The 17,150-nt window shown below is 42.1% G+C and overlaps 1 protein-coding gene across 1 annotated transcript in view; it reads right to left on the minus strand.

The window, feature by feature from the left end:
* LOC311096828 (uncharacterized protein) overlaps positions 1–17,150 on the minus strand; it is a 488,849-nt gene that overhangs the window by 93,775 nt on the left and 377,924 nt on the right. The gene's annotated exons all lie outside the window — the stretch shown is intronic.

Genomic DNA, 17,150 nt, shown 5'->3' on the forward strand with positions numbered 1-17,150 from the left:
GTATAATTGTAACTTTGTGTAAGAAAAGTGTTGTATAAGAAAAACACTGTATAAGGTTTTTATAAGAAACCTTATTATATGGAAACAATGTAAAGGGTTTTTATAAGAAACCTTATTATATGAAAACACTGTATAAGGTTTTTATAAGAAACCTTATTATATGGAAACAATGTAAAAGGTTTTTATAAGAAACCTTATTGTTAAGAAAAACACTGTAAAGAGTTTTTATAAGAAACCCTTGAATCTGGTTCATTAGAAAAGACACTGAGACTTGTTTTTATAAACGTTTATTAAGAAATTGTCATTAAGAAAAGACACCACAACTGTTGTTTGTAAAGTCATTTATTGAGAAGATGGTTTATAAAAAAGAGACACTGCAATTGGTGATGTAAAGTCATTTATTGAGAAGATGGTTTATAAAGAAAAACAGACCACACTGAATGTTGTAAGCATTTATTAAGCATATGGCAGAGTAGAGAGAAATTGAAAATGTATTAGAAAGAGCTTTACCAAAGAAAGAAGAAAAATGCAATCATTACCGTCTATGTGTTGCGGACGAGACACAGAAGATACAGCGATGAAGAAAAGGTCCAGAAGAAGGAGGACGGAGAGACAAAGGCTTTATAACCAAGTCCTAGGGGGTTTCCAGGAGAGGATGACCAATGAACAAGTTTTAGGGAGTTTCCAGGAGGAGATTTCTGAAGATGTCCAAAAGTTGATGGACTTTAAAAGAGCTGGAATGACATGTCCAGTCAGACGCTGATTCACCAAGGACGGCCTCTCCGGTGTTAGATGCCTTGCCATTGCGCCTCATGAAGATGAAAGCTTGCAAATTATTTGGTTTGGATTTGCTTTTATTTTTATTTTATATATTAGTACCTTTTATGTAAACTAGTTAACCTGTATTTAATAAAAAAAATACATATAATTGAAATTAAGAAGCTCGCCTGCCTTAAGTCTCTGTTTTACTAAATATTGAGCTGAACTAAACCACGGAGCAGTCTTTCGACTGAATTGTAAGTATGGAAATTTATATACTTATTGTTTAGAACGAATTCGACTGACTTTACCTAACCTGAGAATAAACAAAATAAGGTAGAAGGTGTCTATATTTAAGACCCAAACAAGGGGTTAAATTAAGCACCATAAAACAGTATACTACACTGGCGACGAGCGGATTCGGACCGACTGTGTGCAGATAAGTTCATATGGTGCGACTTTTCAAGTGAGTGAAATAATTTGCCATCTGGAAGCGAACATGACTACATTCGGCCGTATTGAAGAGTTTGACGAATGCTCGAGTAACTCTTTTGAAGAATACACAGAACGACTGGAATGTTTTTTTCATGCAAATGATATTGAGGATGATGCAAAAAAACGCTCCGTGCTGCTCAGTGTGTGTGGTGCAAAAACGTATTCCATGTTACGTTCAGTGCTTGCCCCAACGCAACCCTCTACTGTGTCTTATGCAAACATTGTCGCTGCCTTAAAACGCCATTACAGCCCAGCGCCATCAGAGATTTATCAACGTTTTCACTTTCACAATTGTAAACAGAAACCTAATCAAAGCATTTCAAACTACATTGCTGAGCTTCGACGTTTGTCTGTGCACTGTGCTTTTGGGGATCAGTTAGAAGCAATGCTGCGTGATAGAATCGTGTGCGGGGTTATGGATGAAGCGCTACAGCGACGCCTGCTGGCTGAACCTACACTAGCATTTAAAGAGGCAGAAGACAAGGCACTAGCTGCTGAAACAGCATTGTTAAATGCTCGCCTACTTCGTCAGCATCAAAACGAATCACGGCTGGAGGACGATGTTCATTATGCAGCCCATGCACATGCATCAGTACATAAGACGGCAGTTTCAAATGGAAATCCTACACGTGACAAGCCATGCTTCAGATGTGGTGGTCAGCACACCCCGCAAAGCTGTAGGTTTTCCACTGCTGTGTGCCATTACTGTAAAAAAAGAGGACACATATCTCGTGTATGTTTAACAAAGACTAAACATGGTAATGACAAGGATGCAACCAGCTCAGAAGAACGTTACACCAACATTATAACACGCAAGGAAAATAATGAATACTCTGTTTACAGCACCACTACTAAAGCAGAAAGAGGGGGGCAGAGGCCATATCTGGCCACTGTTATATTGAACAAACAAGCACACACAATGGAAGTGGATTCAGGAGCGGCCAGTTCCTTGATTAGTGAGCATATCTATCACTCATTGTGGCCCTTCCAACCCCCTGAAATACATGCAAACAATGGAATACTTAAGCAGTGGTCACAGGCAACCTTGGAAGTGAAGGGAAAAATATTTGTGGAGGTAACGTACAAAGGAACACGAAACACACTGCCTTTGTTCGTCATCCAGGGCCAGGGCACTAGTCTGTTGGGACGGGACTGGTTTGATGCCCTGGGAATATCAGTGGAAGGAGTACACAGTGTACAGCTGCAGTCCATAGAAAAAATATTGACTGAATATTCAGAGGTTTTTCAGGACATTGGGGTTTGCCGGACCGCCCCGATCTCTATTGACATTGATTCCACAATTACTCCACGGTTCTTTAAGGCCCGCCCAGTTCCTTTTGCTTTACAGCCCCAGCTGGATGAGGAGTTGGACAAATTGGTGGCTCAAGGAATCTTTGAACCTGTTCGCCATGCAAGGTGGGCCACACCTATAGTGGCTGTAGCAAAAAAAGATGGGGGTTTGAGGATTTGCGGTGATTACCGCTGTACTGTGAATACAGCTGTTAAGCCTGACGTGTACCCTATACCCACAGCATCTGAGCTGTTCTCGAAGCTAGCTGGAGGAGTAGTTTTCGCTAAACTTGATTTGAAACAAGCTTATCAGCAGCTTCCAGTGGATGATGACACAGCCGACTTACTGACTATTAGCACTCACCGTGGGCTTTTCCGGGCTCGACGGATGCAATTTGGGGTGTCAACGGCCGTTTCAATATTTCAAAGATTTATGGACAATTTGCTCGCAGGAATTCCAGGAGTCCAGCCATACCTGGATGACATCCTGATTTCGGGCAAAACCATGGAAGAACACAACGCACGGCTACAAGCCGTACTGAAGTGCCTCGCTGAAGCTGGGCTGCGACTAAAAAAAGAGAAAAGCATGTTTGCTGCTACTCAAGTGGAGTTCTTGGGGTTTAGAGTGGATAAAGATGGCATCAAGCCAACCCGTGAGAAAGTGGAAGCTATCCAAAATGCTCCGCCCCCACAGAACAAAACAGAACTTCAGGCATTCTTGGGGCTGCTTAACTTTTACAGCTGTTTTCTTCCCAATAAGGCCACCGTCCTGGAACCCCTGCACCGCCTTCTAGACCAGTCTGCTACGTGGCAGTGGGGAGCGAAGCACAAGATGGCATATGCTCAGGCAAAAGAGTTGCTGCAAACGGATAAAGTGCTGGTGCACTATGATGAAAAGAAACCCTTGGCAGTGGTTTGCGACGCCTCACCCTATGGGCTTGGTGCTTTATTATTCCACATGGAATGTGACGGCCAGGAGAGACCCATTTGCTTTGCTTCCAGAACAATGACCACCACTGAGCGGAATTATGCCCAAATTGATAAGGAAGCATTGGCAGTTGTTTTTGCAGTCAGAAAGTTCCACCAGTATCTCGCAGGCCGCCATTTTGTGATTTTTACAGACCACAAACCCCTGCTGGGACTCCTGCACCATTCCAAGCCAATGCCTGCCGTCCTTTCACCACGGATGCTGCGTTGGAGTTTGATCATTGGATCTTATGACTATGAGCTGTGCTACCGACCGGGCAAACAAATGGGCAATGCTGACACCCTGAGTCGCTTACCCTTGCCGGCATCTGATGCTGTTACACCACCACCATTGGAAGTGTTGCTACTTGAAATGGTGCCAGAAGCACCCATGCATGCTGAGCGAATTGCTAACCTTACACTAAAGGACTCTGTCATGGCACGAGTAATGCCCTGGGTGCTGCATGGGTGGCCGGCTGATGTAATGGATAGCCGGTTCAAACCATTCCTTTTGCGCCGCCATGAACTCTCTGCACATAAGAACTGTTTGCTATGGGGAAGCCGTGTGGTTGTTCCCTGCTTGGCGAGGAGAGAAATACTGGCTATGTTGCATGACGCGCACCCGGGCATTGTACGCATGAAGGGACTCGCAAGGAGTTATGTGTGGTGGCCGGGCATGGACCGAGACATTGAGGAGACTGTTAAAGCATGTGAAACCTGTCAGATGTCACGTCATGCACCTCCTAAGGCAAAAGTTCACCCTTGGGAGTGGACAACAAAAAGATGGTCCCGGCTGCATATTGACTTCGCAGGCCCTTTTCAGGGCAAAATATTCCTCATCGTGGTTGATGCACATAGCAAGTGGCTGGAGGTGTCTCTGATGAGTTCCATGTCATCATCGGCCGTCATCAACACACTGAGACTGCTTTTTGCCACACATGGTTTGCCCGACGTCATAGTGTCAGACAATGGTGCTTCGTTCACCTCTGCAGAATTCCAAGAATTTGCCGAGCGCAACGGCATTCGACATGTCACTACAGCACCTTATCACCCAAGCTCAAATGGTCAAGCTGAACGCATGGTGCAGACAACCAAGGAGGCCCTGTCTCGCATCACCAAGGGCGAGTGGCAGACCAGACTCGCTCGTTTCTTGTTGTCACAGCACGTCACACCCAATTCATCAACTGGGAAAAGTCCTGCTGAGTTGCTCATGAATCGGCGACTCACCACTGCCCTGGATCGTCTGCACCCTGATCATGATGGTGATATGCTTCACAGACAGGAGCTGAATGCTGAAAAATGCCCTGGCACAGTCAGAGAGTTTAAACCTAAGGACTTGGTGTACATGAGAAGCTACTCCAGAGATTCTAAGTGGATGCCTGGAATCATTGTGGATGTCACAGGTCCCCTGTCATACAAGGTCAGAGCGGGTGATGGGCAAATGCACAGACGACATGTTGATCAGCTGCTGGACAGGACGGCACCCTTGTCCGACCAATCAAGCCCTGAGCCAGATGGCTATACTGTCCATCCGCCTGAGTCCACAGGGGCTGAAATGCTTGAGTTACCGCTGCCTGCGTTAGATGTGGGAAACCCTGATGTTGACCTTACTGGAGGTGGAATTGAGGGCATGTCTGATTCCCCTCATTCTCGGAGGTACCCTGTAAGAGAGCATCGCCATCCAAGAAGATTTTCAGACTTTGTGGACTGGGGAAAAGGGGTGTAATGTATTGACTGACTATGGAAATAGTGAGGTTCCTTTAAGAGGCTAAGAGCCTGGGGAGGGCGTGGCTGTTGGTGGGATATATGTGTTTTTGGCCAGTATGTTCACTGGTGTTGACTGAGCTAGATGTACGTCGATGTTGCCTTGTTCAGTAAAGGTTCACAAGCTGACAAACGTTTCCTCATGTTATTCAAGTATACTACAAGTTCCACAATTAAATATCAAGCTCACTGTATTACATACACTTATGCTGATCCTAACAGAACTGCATTTTTTCATAGGTGATTATGACATGTTCCTGCCTGCAGACAGGTGTTTTATGACCCCATTCCCTGACCCAAACCAGTTACAATGCAGCTCCAGGACAAGGGCACACAATGAAATGAACTTTGGCTAACTAAAGGGAAGATTTCAGTGTCTGAACAGTCTGAGGGTTGCACACCTGACAGGGCCTGTGACGTTGTTGCATGTGCCATATTACACAACATTGCAAAAAAAAAAAAAAAAAAACCTTTTCATTAAATGTTTAATACAAGACAAATATGCTTAGTTCCTTGAGTTTTATTTCAATTGTTCTTTGTAAAGAAAAGCCAGTGGTCAAGTGCCTGCAACAAGAGATATTAGACACATGCCTCATGCAACAAATAAAAAGGAAAAGTTGGCTATACACTGCCCACCTGTAGGCCTATGTCTCCTCTGTCTGTGCAGACTCTTCTGTAGGCCTTTCTGTAGATGTGGAATCATGCAACTTATATTGCAGCCATAAAGCATACAAGTATAAATGAAGTAAAGTTATGTATGCACTTGCAGGTAGGCTAGTTCCTCCATATGACAGTTATCTGAGAGGGTTTATTCACTGTCCAGTGCAATGGAAACAAATGGACATTACAGAGTCTTATACTTTCTTTCCTTTGGAAAATTAGAAAATGTCCACTTACTGCACATATTCCAGCTCCACTTTCTTGGGAACAGATGCAAGTGTTGGTGTATTATGTAAAAGTGCACAAAAGAGGAAAACACAATGTCATTACAATGAACTACACTGGGGAAAAATGTGATCAATAACTCATGGCAAAATATTTTTACATTAACATAAGTTTATCAGTTTTCACTTTCACAAGTCAAAGCAATTCATCATTACTCAAGATTTAACAGTTGAAATGACTATACAGCCTTAATTTAATGCAGCAACAATGATTTTACAGTGTAGGCTACTAAGATCTTTTCTATTTTTTTCTCAGCCTTTTTCTTGATTGCTTTTATAAACAGACAACCATTTATTTAACAGTGCCTTTTATAAAAGAGACTATAATATAACTAAAAATTACCATTATGTAGAATATTTTTGTACTTCACTTTTATTTGTTCCCATGTTCTAGTGTGGTGACTGACATTACAATGCACAAAGTAATTATGCAATTATTAAAATACAAATATATAGGCTAATTAGTGATAAAAACATATAACATGGCCACTTCTAACGGATTTAAATTGTCTGCTACTTTTTGCCAGCCCTCTCTCATGGGTTTTGCAGACTTTGAGGTGTTCCCTGGCGTTTTAATTAAACATTAAAATTCCGAATAAACTTCGACTATTAGTTCTTGCTCTGCTGAGGAGAAAAACTGAGCGCGCTCTTTGGCCACGCTGAGCAGCCAATAGCAGCATTGCTGATCAATGTTTCTATGGCAAGCCGTCTTAGCTTAAATTGTACCCAGCGTTACTCGTCGTAATTGCATTTTTACTAGTAACAATTCAATTGTAGAGCTCCGCAATTAAAAATGGATTGAAGTCAATGGAGACATGACTAGTAAAAATGCATTTGTAGAGCTCTCTAACTGAAATTGTTACTTGTAAGAATTGAATTAGAGAGCTCTGTAATTGTAATTCTTACTAGTAACTGAATTAGAGAGCTCTGTAATTGTAATTGCTACTAGTAATAACTGAATTGTAGAGCTCTCAAATTGAATTCTTACTAGTAAAAATGCAATTACGACGAGTAACGCTGGGTACAATTTAAGCTATAAACGGCTTGCCATATGTTTCTACTATCGATACATATCCCCTTTTAAACCAGCGCATGAACGCGCAATTATCTCAGATAACTCAATCCAGCGATACTAATCATATCCGGCAAGTGTGTTCGAAGAACCTAATTAGCCGGATCATGATTAGCACGATTATATCATCTTGGATGTCTCATTTGATCTCGGATGTTTTAAGCAACGTACGAAGAACGGGCCCCAGATTAAAATGCTATATGATCTAATAAAAATAAATAAATAAATAAAACTAAAAAACTAAACTATTTTATCAATAAAATACAATTATTAACTTTTTTTCATATAAAATAATGGCATTTTTTAATAATTAAAAATGAAATAATTTTTGAGTTCAATGAACACACAGGAAAACACAGATATCCAGCAGTTCAACACACAATAAACCTGCACAACTGAGGTTTAAACCCAGCTAGTGTCTTCTGCTGCGAAGCTTTAAAGAACTAGCTCAACTGTTAAATAACATATCGGAGATTAAAATAATATCAAATTAGTCTAATTTAAAATAAACACAAAAATGTACCATAAGTAAGACATTTACTTTTGCTATGGTTAAATAAATGTTCGGTGATATCTTCCAAAGATTTCTGAATTTTGGCGCAGTTTTTTTCTCTAAATAGTGTTGAAATGGCATTTAGTAAATACACTAGGTTTCGTCATGCTAGCATGTGTGGAAGTATTTAAAACAAGGCTGTTATAACGAGCCCTGTGTGTTAGGTTGTGTTTTTACTCCATAAATAGGCTATTCGTAAAAAATACAATCTCTGCTGAAGTCTTTCACACACCCAATTAACATGCGTGTCCCACATTAGAGATTTGTCTAAACCACACAAGTGTAATATACATGTGGGAAAAATAAATACTCTGAACCCTAAGTAGATTTAGGCCTACACAAACTGAGAGAGTCAAAAAGTGTTAGGTTGCGCTCCGCTATTTATTTTAACTTTATTTTTTTTTATATCCATTACGTCATTGAACTATGCATGTTCAAAAAAAAAAATACGAGGAAAATGAACTCGTATAAATAAATCGTTTATAAAATGCTTGTCACATTTTTCGTTACACTGAACCTGTGTGTGATGCGCCATCGTGTGGTGAACATGGAAACTACAGGAAAGTTTATCAAGACATAATGGACATGTATTAATCTAAAAGGATCTTTAGAAACAGCCTACATATAATCTAATCTAAAATGTTCGAAATATATTCATTTACATAAAAAAAAATTGTGAGAGATCTGTTGAAAAAGAATCTGATCTTTAGGGATGTAGTGCCACTTTCAACCACGAGATGGCAGCAGCGCACTTTATTTTAACTTTATTTAAACTTTATTCCATTTAACTTAGTTAATGACAGCAACATTAATCACATTGGTTAAGTTTTTTTATACTACAAACAAACAGTATTTTAATTTGAAACCTGAAAACTAGTGTAGCTCATATTAAATCATGTGTGTGTTAATGAGTTTGTCCACATGGTGTCAACACTGACCCGAGCCAGAGAATGTCTAATAGGAAGAGAATTGGCACTCTCTGCTTACTTCCGGGTTCTGGATTGGTTGCAGTAACACGTCTCTGTCCATGGGGGGGCGCTCGCAGGCGAGTGCAGAATGAATGGAGGTATATGGCGAAAAACCCTCAAAATCCACTTTTCTCAGGATATAATTTTTTGTCTAGTAATTTGAATGTTGTATTCGAAAGGAGATGCAAAGAAATTACACATTGCTGGGTGTTAGATTTTTTTAGAGTCACTTATTTGCTTTAAAAAGTCTTTTAAAATGTCAATGACGTCAGAATGCTGACGTCATTAGCAGAATGCTAGCGTGTTATGGGCAACAACAACTCAACCTGTAAGAAATCGAAAAGAAATAAGTACTCGTTCATTCAACTTTCGACCTATAACCTATGTTGAACTTGCAAAGCCTACAATAAAATCTGAGATTTCTCAACGGCAATCGGGTGAAAGAGACACATTTAGCCGTATAGCCCCATTGACTCCCATTCAGTCTGCACTCGCCCGCGATCACCTCCAGTGGAATTCTAATGGAACTGCAACCAAAATCAATACAATGGGGCTGAATAGGGAGTGCCAAGGCTCTCCGTAGACGGGCTCTGCCCGAGCCGCTGCTTTCAGTCACAGTCAGAGGAGAAACGGAGGAGACTGGAGGACAAGAACAACACGCTAAATCTGCTGTTTCAAACTGTTAGTACATTCATTGTATTAATTATATTAATTACCAGGTAAAATATAAATATCAAATGTTTGGTCAAACTCTGAATTAATCCGAATCAGAGTTTAAAAACGATTTTTTTCCTTTAGTCGTCATGTCCGATTTACGCGCGTAAACTCAGCTCTGACTGGATGATCACATGACACATTTGTGAAGGTTATGAATTGTGTTGAGCAATATTGTATGTAATAAATGATTGAAACCTGATAGACAAGATGTCACACAATATGAGCAACTGAAGAATTTGTTATTTCAGAAATACCATATAATGAAGACATTTTGAGTTCAAGAATGTTTATTTGCTGAAGCATAAATCTCCCTAATTCTATAACTGAATTAGTCTATGATAAATATAATGTAAAAGCGACACAGAAAGCAGCTAGATGAGTTAGAAACTGAAATTAAATTGTTTGTAAATGAAGCTGGATAACTGAGAGGATTGTGTGATGACAGTTCACTCCTTCAGTCGGTGAAGCCATGAGAGATTAAATCCTGGGATTATTCCCATCTTCCCACAGGAGAAACGACTCATGGAGTTTGAGAAGGAACCCTGCAGAATGAGAGATGAAGATACAGAGGAACAAACAGGTTGGTGTTTTCCTTCATTCTCTTTAATGACCGATGAGGAACATTAAGATGAAAACTCATATACAGTAACAATACATATAAAACTAGATTTACAGGGCTCAAATTAACTTTCTTAGTTGGTAGCACTGGAGCTTTCAACTTCAAAACTTTAGCAGCACTAACTCTAAAACTGCTAGAAAATCAAAGCCAGAAATCTAAGTAAGTTGTTCCAGATTTGAGGTTGATGTGTGTAAGATTAGTTTGGTGCAGTAACAGAGTTTCAACACTAGATGCAGTAAAACTCCTCTGGGACACAGCGGTGGGATTTGGGATTTGCAGTAGAGTTTCTCTCTCTCAAATATTACATGCACACACACACACACAATTTCTTGATTACACGCATACAAACCACACTGTGACATCCATACCAACACACCCACACATTATCACTGCATGATTGATCCAATTGGCGTCAATTGATTACATTTTGAAGCCTTTGCCAACAGAATGAAAGCCTCTTGACAAAGATTGCATCATTTTATAGTTAAATGGCCCTGGGATAAAAAATTTAGTTTTAATGTGTTTCAATGGGGATATTTTTGTCCTTAAAGGGCCCCTATTATGGATATTTGAGAATGGCCTTTCATGTAGTGTGTATCAGCTCTGAGTGAATGAAAACTTCCTGCAAAGTTTTAAATCTGAAAGTTCACCGTATATAAAGTTATTGTCTTTCAAAAGTAAGAGTCGACTCTGAGTCAATGAAATGAATCAATTTTCAAACGAGTCATAAGCCGTTGTGCCGTCAAGATGAAACATTAGCATATTACCCGCCCACTTATTGCGCACTCAGACACCAGGGAAAACTCGAGCCTCAAACCAGCAGCTGATCATGTCGACACTGGAGAGCATCATATCCAGGAGACGCTGTGCTCTATAATGTGAAGGTAAAGCCAGTGTTTTTCACTGCCCAAGGACGAGTGAAGAATCAGAGGCTAAAGTTCATCTTTACCACGGTATCACAGCAGTATAATCCTAAACTTTTGCTGTTTTCCCTTTATTTCACTGACGACTGCTTCTCAAATCTCGGAGTTCAATGCAAGATTCGCAAACCGCTTGCTCTTGAAAGATTGTGTTCAAAATACATTACTGTGCAAAAGTCTTAGGCATGTTAATACCCCCAACAAATTTTGCTTTTTTTTGGGGCTTCACCCCTTTGCACCTTTTACTGCTGGAAACGATCTGGATAGTTAATTAACTTTATTATTATAAAAATAAATAAAAGTGTATTTTAAGTGTTTGTATACAAATCAGTTCATTTTATCTTCAATATTATAGTAGGCTAATGAAGCCAATAGGCTACAACTGACTCCCATAGTTTACAATAATAGTTAAGAGATTTGTTTTCCTTGAGAAAATTTGCAATGTATTGTACCTGATATCCAAAATAATCAATATTGAATCGAATTGAATCGTAATCGAAATCAAATCGAATTGCAACCTTGTGAATTGAAATCGAATCGAATTGTGAAATTTGTGTCACTACCCAGCCCTAGTGGTGGAGGGGCGTGGTGTCTAAGACCCATCATCTAGCTACTGGAGTGCCTCAGGGCTCAGTGCTGGGACCGCTTCTCTTCTCCATCTACATGACATAACTAGAATCTGTAATTCAGAAACATGGCTTTTCCTATCACTGCTACGCTGATGACACACAACTCTACCTCTCATTCCAGCCTGACGATCCGACGGTAGCTGATCGTACCTCAGCCTGCCTTACAGACCTTTCATCTGGCTGGATGAAGGACCACCACCTTCAACTAAACCTTGCGAAGACAGAGCTACTTGTGGTCCTGGCCAACCCAACACTACATCACAACTTCTCCATTCAGCTAGATTCATCATTCATAACTCCATCAAGGTCAGCCAGGAACCTTGGAGTTGTGATTGATGATCAATAGAACTGCCCGGTCATGTAGATTTGCCTTGTACAACATTAGGAGGATCAGGCCCTTCCTATCAGAGTTACACAACTCCTTGTCCAAGCGCTAGTTCCATCCAGACTGGACTATTGTAACGCTCTCCTGGCCGGTCTCCCAGCTTGCTCTGTCATACCTCTGCAACTGATCCAGAATGCAGAGTGGTCTTTAACCAGCCGAAGAGAGCACATGTCACTCCTCTCCTCACAAGATTGCACTGGTTGCACATTGCCGCTCGCATCAAATTCAAGTCACTGACGAGTGCCTACAGAACAACCCCTGGCTCTCTTTCCTTTTACCTAAACTCATTACTTCAGACTTACGTGCCATCCAGAAACTTGCGCTCTGCAAGTGAACGTCGTCTTGTGGTGCATCATCTCAAAGAGGCACAAAATCTCTTTCTCTGACCTTCACCATGACTGTTCCCTGCTGGAGGAATGATCTGCCTAACTCAACCAGAGCGGCTGAGTCCGTGTCCATTTTCAAGACACGGCTGAAGATGCATCTTTTTCGGCAGTACTTGATCCAGTAATACTAACACTTTCTCTTCTATTCTATTTTTTATTATATATATATAAAAATAAAAAAAAATTACATGTACTGCGTTAGATTAAACTAAGAAGGGTCATAGCACTTGCATATTGTTGTCTTACTGTTAGTTTAACTGTTTCTATTGTTCTCATTTGTAAGTCGCTTTGGATAAAAGCATCTGCTAAATGAATAAATGTAAATGATGCAGCAGTGAATGCAGGAGCCGTTTGTTGTGTTGCAGGCTGCTGTTGTCCACTGAGTGGCGCTGTGACCGTGTATAATTAGAGCATCTGAGTGCAAGTGTGTGAGCGGTTGGTAATAAGGAAGCACACAGTTTGTGAGTGCACTGCAGTGTAGTGTGCTGGAGGATTTACTCTTGTGCTGTGTCTACGAGGTATGAACTTTGTGTGTACGTGTTTGTTAACAAGGAAAAGCAACAAGAAGTTTTGAGATAATGTTTAATGGAGCACAAGTAATAAAGAAAGACATTTGTTTCCATCTACATAAAAAAAATAAAAATAATAACAGGTGATAAGGCTGATGAAGTCCCAGTTTGAGTCCTGAAGTGTTTCTGTGGCGTTTGCTTGTTCTCCTGGTGTTTTAGCTCAGGTTTCTTCAGCAGCTTCAGTTTCACACAATCAAAACACATGCTGTGTGTGTGTGTGTGTGTGTGTGAGAGAGAGAGAGAAAGAGAGAGAGAGAGAGAGAGAGAGAGAGAGAGAGAGAGAGAGAGAGAGTGTGTGTGTGTGAGTTAGAGTCTGAATGTCTTTTAGTGTTTCTCTTAAAAGACTGTTCTTAAAAGTATTTTGTCTTATATACAGGACACTGAAAGCTTCATCAGTCATTGTCATTAAAGGGACAGAAACAGTGTGTGTGAAATATTTACAGTAGATCAATACTATTGATTAGTGATGGAGAACAATGAGAGTTCAGACTGAGAAAGAAGATCTTGATGAGTGTGTTTGTGTTCAGAAGAGTGTGTAGAAGATTCCAGAAGACACGAGTGAATAGACCGATGAAGATGATGATGGTGATGATGATGATTCAGCAGCTCCTGATTGTCCCACTGATGAAGGGTTTGATGAGAGAATCTCACCTCAGTTTTGACATCAGAATCGAACTTTACAGGCCATTCTGGATCATTAGACTAGAAATATGCATATATTAGATTATCATTATATACATTGCTTTGAATTTATACATTTAATATGTTCTTGATCAGTAACTAATCTCTCAATTAAATAAAATATGTAAATGTTTCATAACTGCAGAAAGTCAATCTGATAATTCTGTCTGAATGTGCCATTTTATGACAGGAGAGAAAAAGTCTCGGTTACGTATGTAACCCTCTTTGCCAGAAGGAAGGAACAGAACCGTTATGTCGGACCAACGAATAGGAACCTAGCCAGAGAGCCAATCTACTTCGAGTGTAACTAAACGAGCCAATGGACATTGGCATGCAATGATTTGCAGCAGCTGCTCTGCCACTCAGCGTGGGTATATAATGAGTAGAAGGTGCAACTGCATCTTTAGGCTTTCGCTGAGGAGCCGAGCCGTAACCCGGCCGCCCAGCGGTGGTACAGCAACCATGGTGATGGAACCGCTAAGGGAAAGACACAAGTTTCCGTTTAGGAGCAGCCATGGAATATTAAACATATGGGATCCCCATAGGGTCACACATAATCGCTCTGCCACGTCCGGCAGCCGAGGGTGATGGAGGACTCACAGGATTTACCTGTAGGAACTCTCTGGAGCAATAGCGCATATCTTGGCACAGCAAGCTGACACAAGCCGGGCCCAAGCGGTGTCTTCTACCTGTTTGAGATGAGAACACAGGAGGATACCCACTCTACATGTAGGCTATAGAATCTAGCGAACGTGTTGGGTGTCGCCCAGCCTGCAGCTCTACATATATCTGTCAGAGAGGTGCCATGCGCCAGTGCTCAGAAGGATACAATACTCCTAGTAGAGTGAGCACCCAACCTGAGCGGGCAAAGCTTGCCTTGTGGTTGATAAGCCAAGGCGATGGCATCCACCAACCAGTGGGCCATCCTCTGCTTTGAGACAGCCTTTCCCTTCTGCTGGCCTCCATAACAGACGGAGAGCTGGTCTGAGGTCCTAAAGCTACGTAATCTGGTCCATTTACCGTCTCAGAGCGCAGACGGGACACAGCGAAGTCAGGGCTAGGTCTGCCTCCTCCATGGGCAGCGATTGCAGGTTCACCACCTGGGGCCTCATTTATAAAACTATGCGTAGGGTTTGCGTCAGAAGTGGCGTACGGATGAAACATAGGACGTGCGTACGCACCGAAATATTCGGATTTATAAAACCGTGCGCACGCACATCCTACGCAGTTTTCCCTTAATAAATCACAATCAATTCTAAATGTAGCGCAGCTTTTGCGGCTTCATGTCACGCCCATAGTTGCCAATAAATAGTCCGTGAAACGCCCTCAAGTTAATATTCATCGATTGCGAAATCATGGCAAACACAGAGAGGAAAACCAAGAAACGTAACGCAAGATCAGCCATTGTGCGTCAGTACGCATTGTGATGGCATCATGGCATTTTATTACCGTCCATTTGATTGCATCTGTCAAGCTACAGATGTGTTATGAGGATGAATTGCATAACATGCCAATATTATTGCAGAACATAGTTCACTTTTTTTTTTGCAAATATGTGTTAATTTGCATTTCTGTTGTAATCTTCGTTTGATTTCGTTTGTTTTACACTGCAGATCGATCAAACGGGTGTCCGTGTAGGCTGTTAATTGTAAGACTTGCTTTGTGAAGTCTTCATGTTATTTATGAGAGGCAGTATTGCCATTTCTTTTGCACAACGGTCTACAGGTTCACACACTTTCACGTGTTTCTTCCATCTGCCGACGGTGTCGCCATTTCTCATTTCACCCGTTTTTGTGCGTACGCCTGGGTCAGAGTTTGCGTGATGGACCGCACATTTTCCCGTCAAGTTTGCTTTTTATAAATACCAATTATTGCGTAGAGAGCGGCGTACGCCGCCTTTTGTGCGTACGCAACGTTTATAAATGAGGCCCCTGGTCCCTGATGGGATTGGTGGGAACCTTGGGCACATAGCCAGGTTGAGGTCTCAGAGTAACCCTAGGCATGATTCGTCGACAGAAAAAGCCAGCAGGTCCCCTACCCTCTTAATGGAGGCCAGTGCAACCAGGAGCAATGTCTTTAGAGAGAAGATTTTCAAGTCTACTGATTGCAAGGGCTCAAATGGGGCATTCTGGAGTGCTCTGAGCACCAGACAAAAATCCCAAGAGGGTAAAGAAGGAGGGTGGGGTGGATTTAATCTCCTCGCCCCCCCTAAGGAACCTGATGACCAGATCATGCTTCCCAACTGACTTACCCTCCACCAAGTTATGGTTAGTTGAGATGGCGGCAGCAACGACTTTAAGGGTGGAGGAAGACAGCCTTCGCTCCAACCCCTGCTGCAAGAAGGAAAGCACGGCTCTGATCAAGCAAGTTCAGGGGTCTTCTCCGTAGACTGTGCTCACGCTGAAGTGATGGTGTTCACTACCCCTATACCTCATAGGTCACCTAGAACCTCCGCGTCCCGTCCAATCTCCGTGTACCCCTTAGCGAACCCGCCATCAAGGGTAGTTAGGGAGGAGTTACCAAGCTGGTTTCGGGCAGTGAAAGGTGCCGTCCATGACTTAATAATCTCATCTTTCGCCTCCGGGAAGAAAGATACTGAGGTAGGGCGCTGAGAACCAGCACGGTCCGACCACGGAAAGCAATCATCCAGCCTCGAGGGTTCGGGACACGGTGGAGGATTCCACATGAGACCCCCGCTCTCAGCGGCCCGGAGAAAGCAAAGCCATCATTTCTGAGTCAGACAACGCTACTGTCCCCAAATGGGGCAGCGCAGCCGAATCTTTTTCCTCAGAAACTTCAAGCTCACCCTCCAATGCTGCGATTGACATCCGGTCATCGGCTGGAGCCCCGAAGGAAAGACTGGTGCACATCGTTTAGACGGTCCGGCAAGCTCCCTCGGAAGCTCAACTGGCTGCGGTGTGGAAGAGGGAGGGGCAGAACAGAAGATCCCCTCACTGAAATCTTGAGATCATCCCAGCTATTCCCCGCAGGGGGAATGAACTGCTCTGAGTGTGACCACCGCTGCAAGCACCGTATCACCAAAACACCGCAATCAGAAGCTTCTTCCCTTGGCTCGAAATGATTAGATTTTTCAGAAGCAGGAGCAACAGATGCTCAGCTCCTCAGTGAAAGCCTAAAGATGCAGTTGCACCTTCTGCTCATTATATACCCACGCTGAGTGGCAGAGCAGCCGCTGCAAATCTTTGCATGCCAATGTTCATTGGCTCGATTAGTTACACTCGAGACTGACGAGATTCCTATTCGTTGGTCCACCGTAACGTCGAGAGACCGACTGAAAGGGAACAACAGTAAATCTAACATTAAAACTATGATGAAGGATTGAAGTTCCATAATGATCAAACACTCACAGTTTGGCTTTATTTCTATACTCTCCCGTCTATCAAGTCTCTCTCCTCTTTCCTCTTGTGATTCA

Source organism: Abramis brama (genome assembly GCF_963993115.1).
Source record: "Abramis brama genome assembly, chromosome: 15".
NCBI classification, from domain to species: Eukaryota; Metazoa; Chordata; class Actinopteri; order Cypriniformes; family Leuciscidae; genus Abramis; species Abramis brama.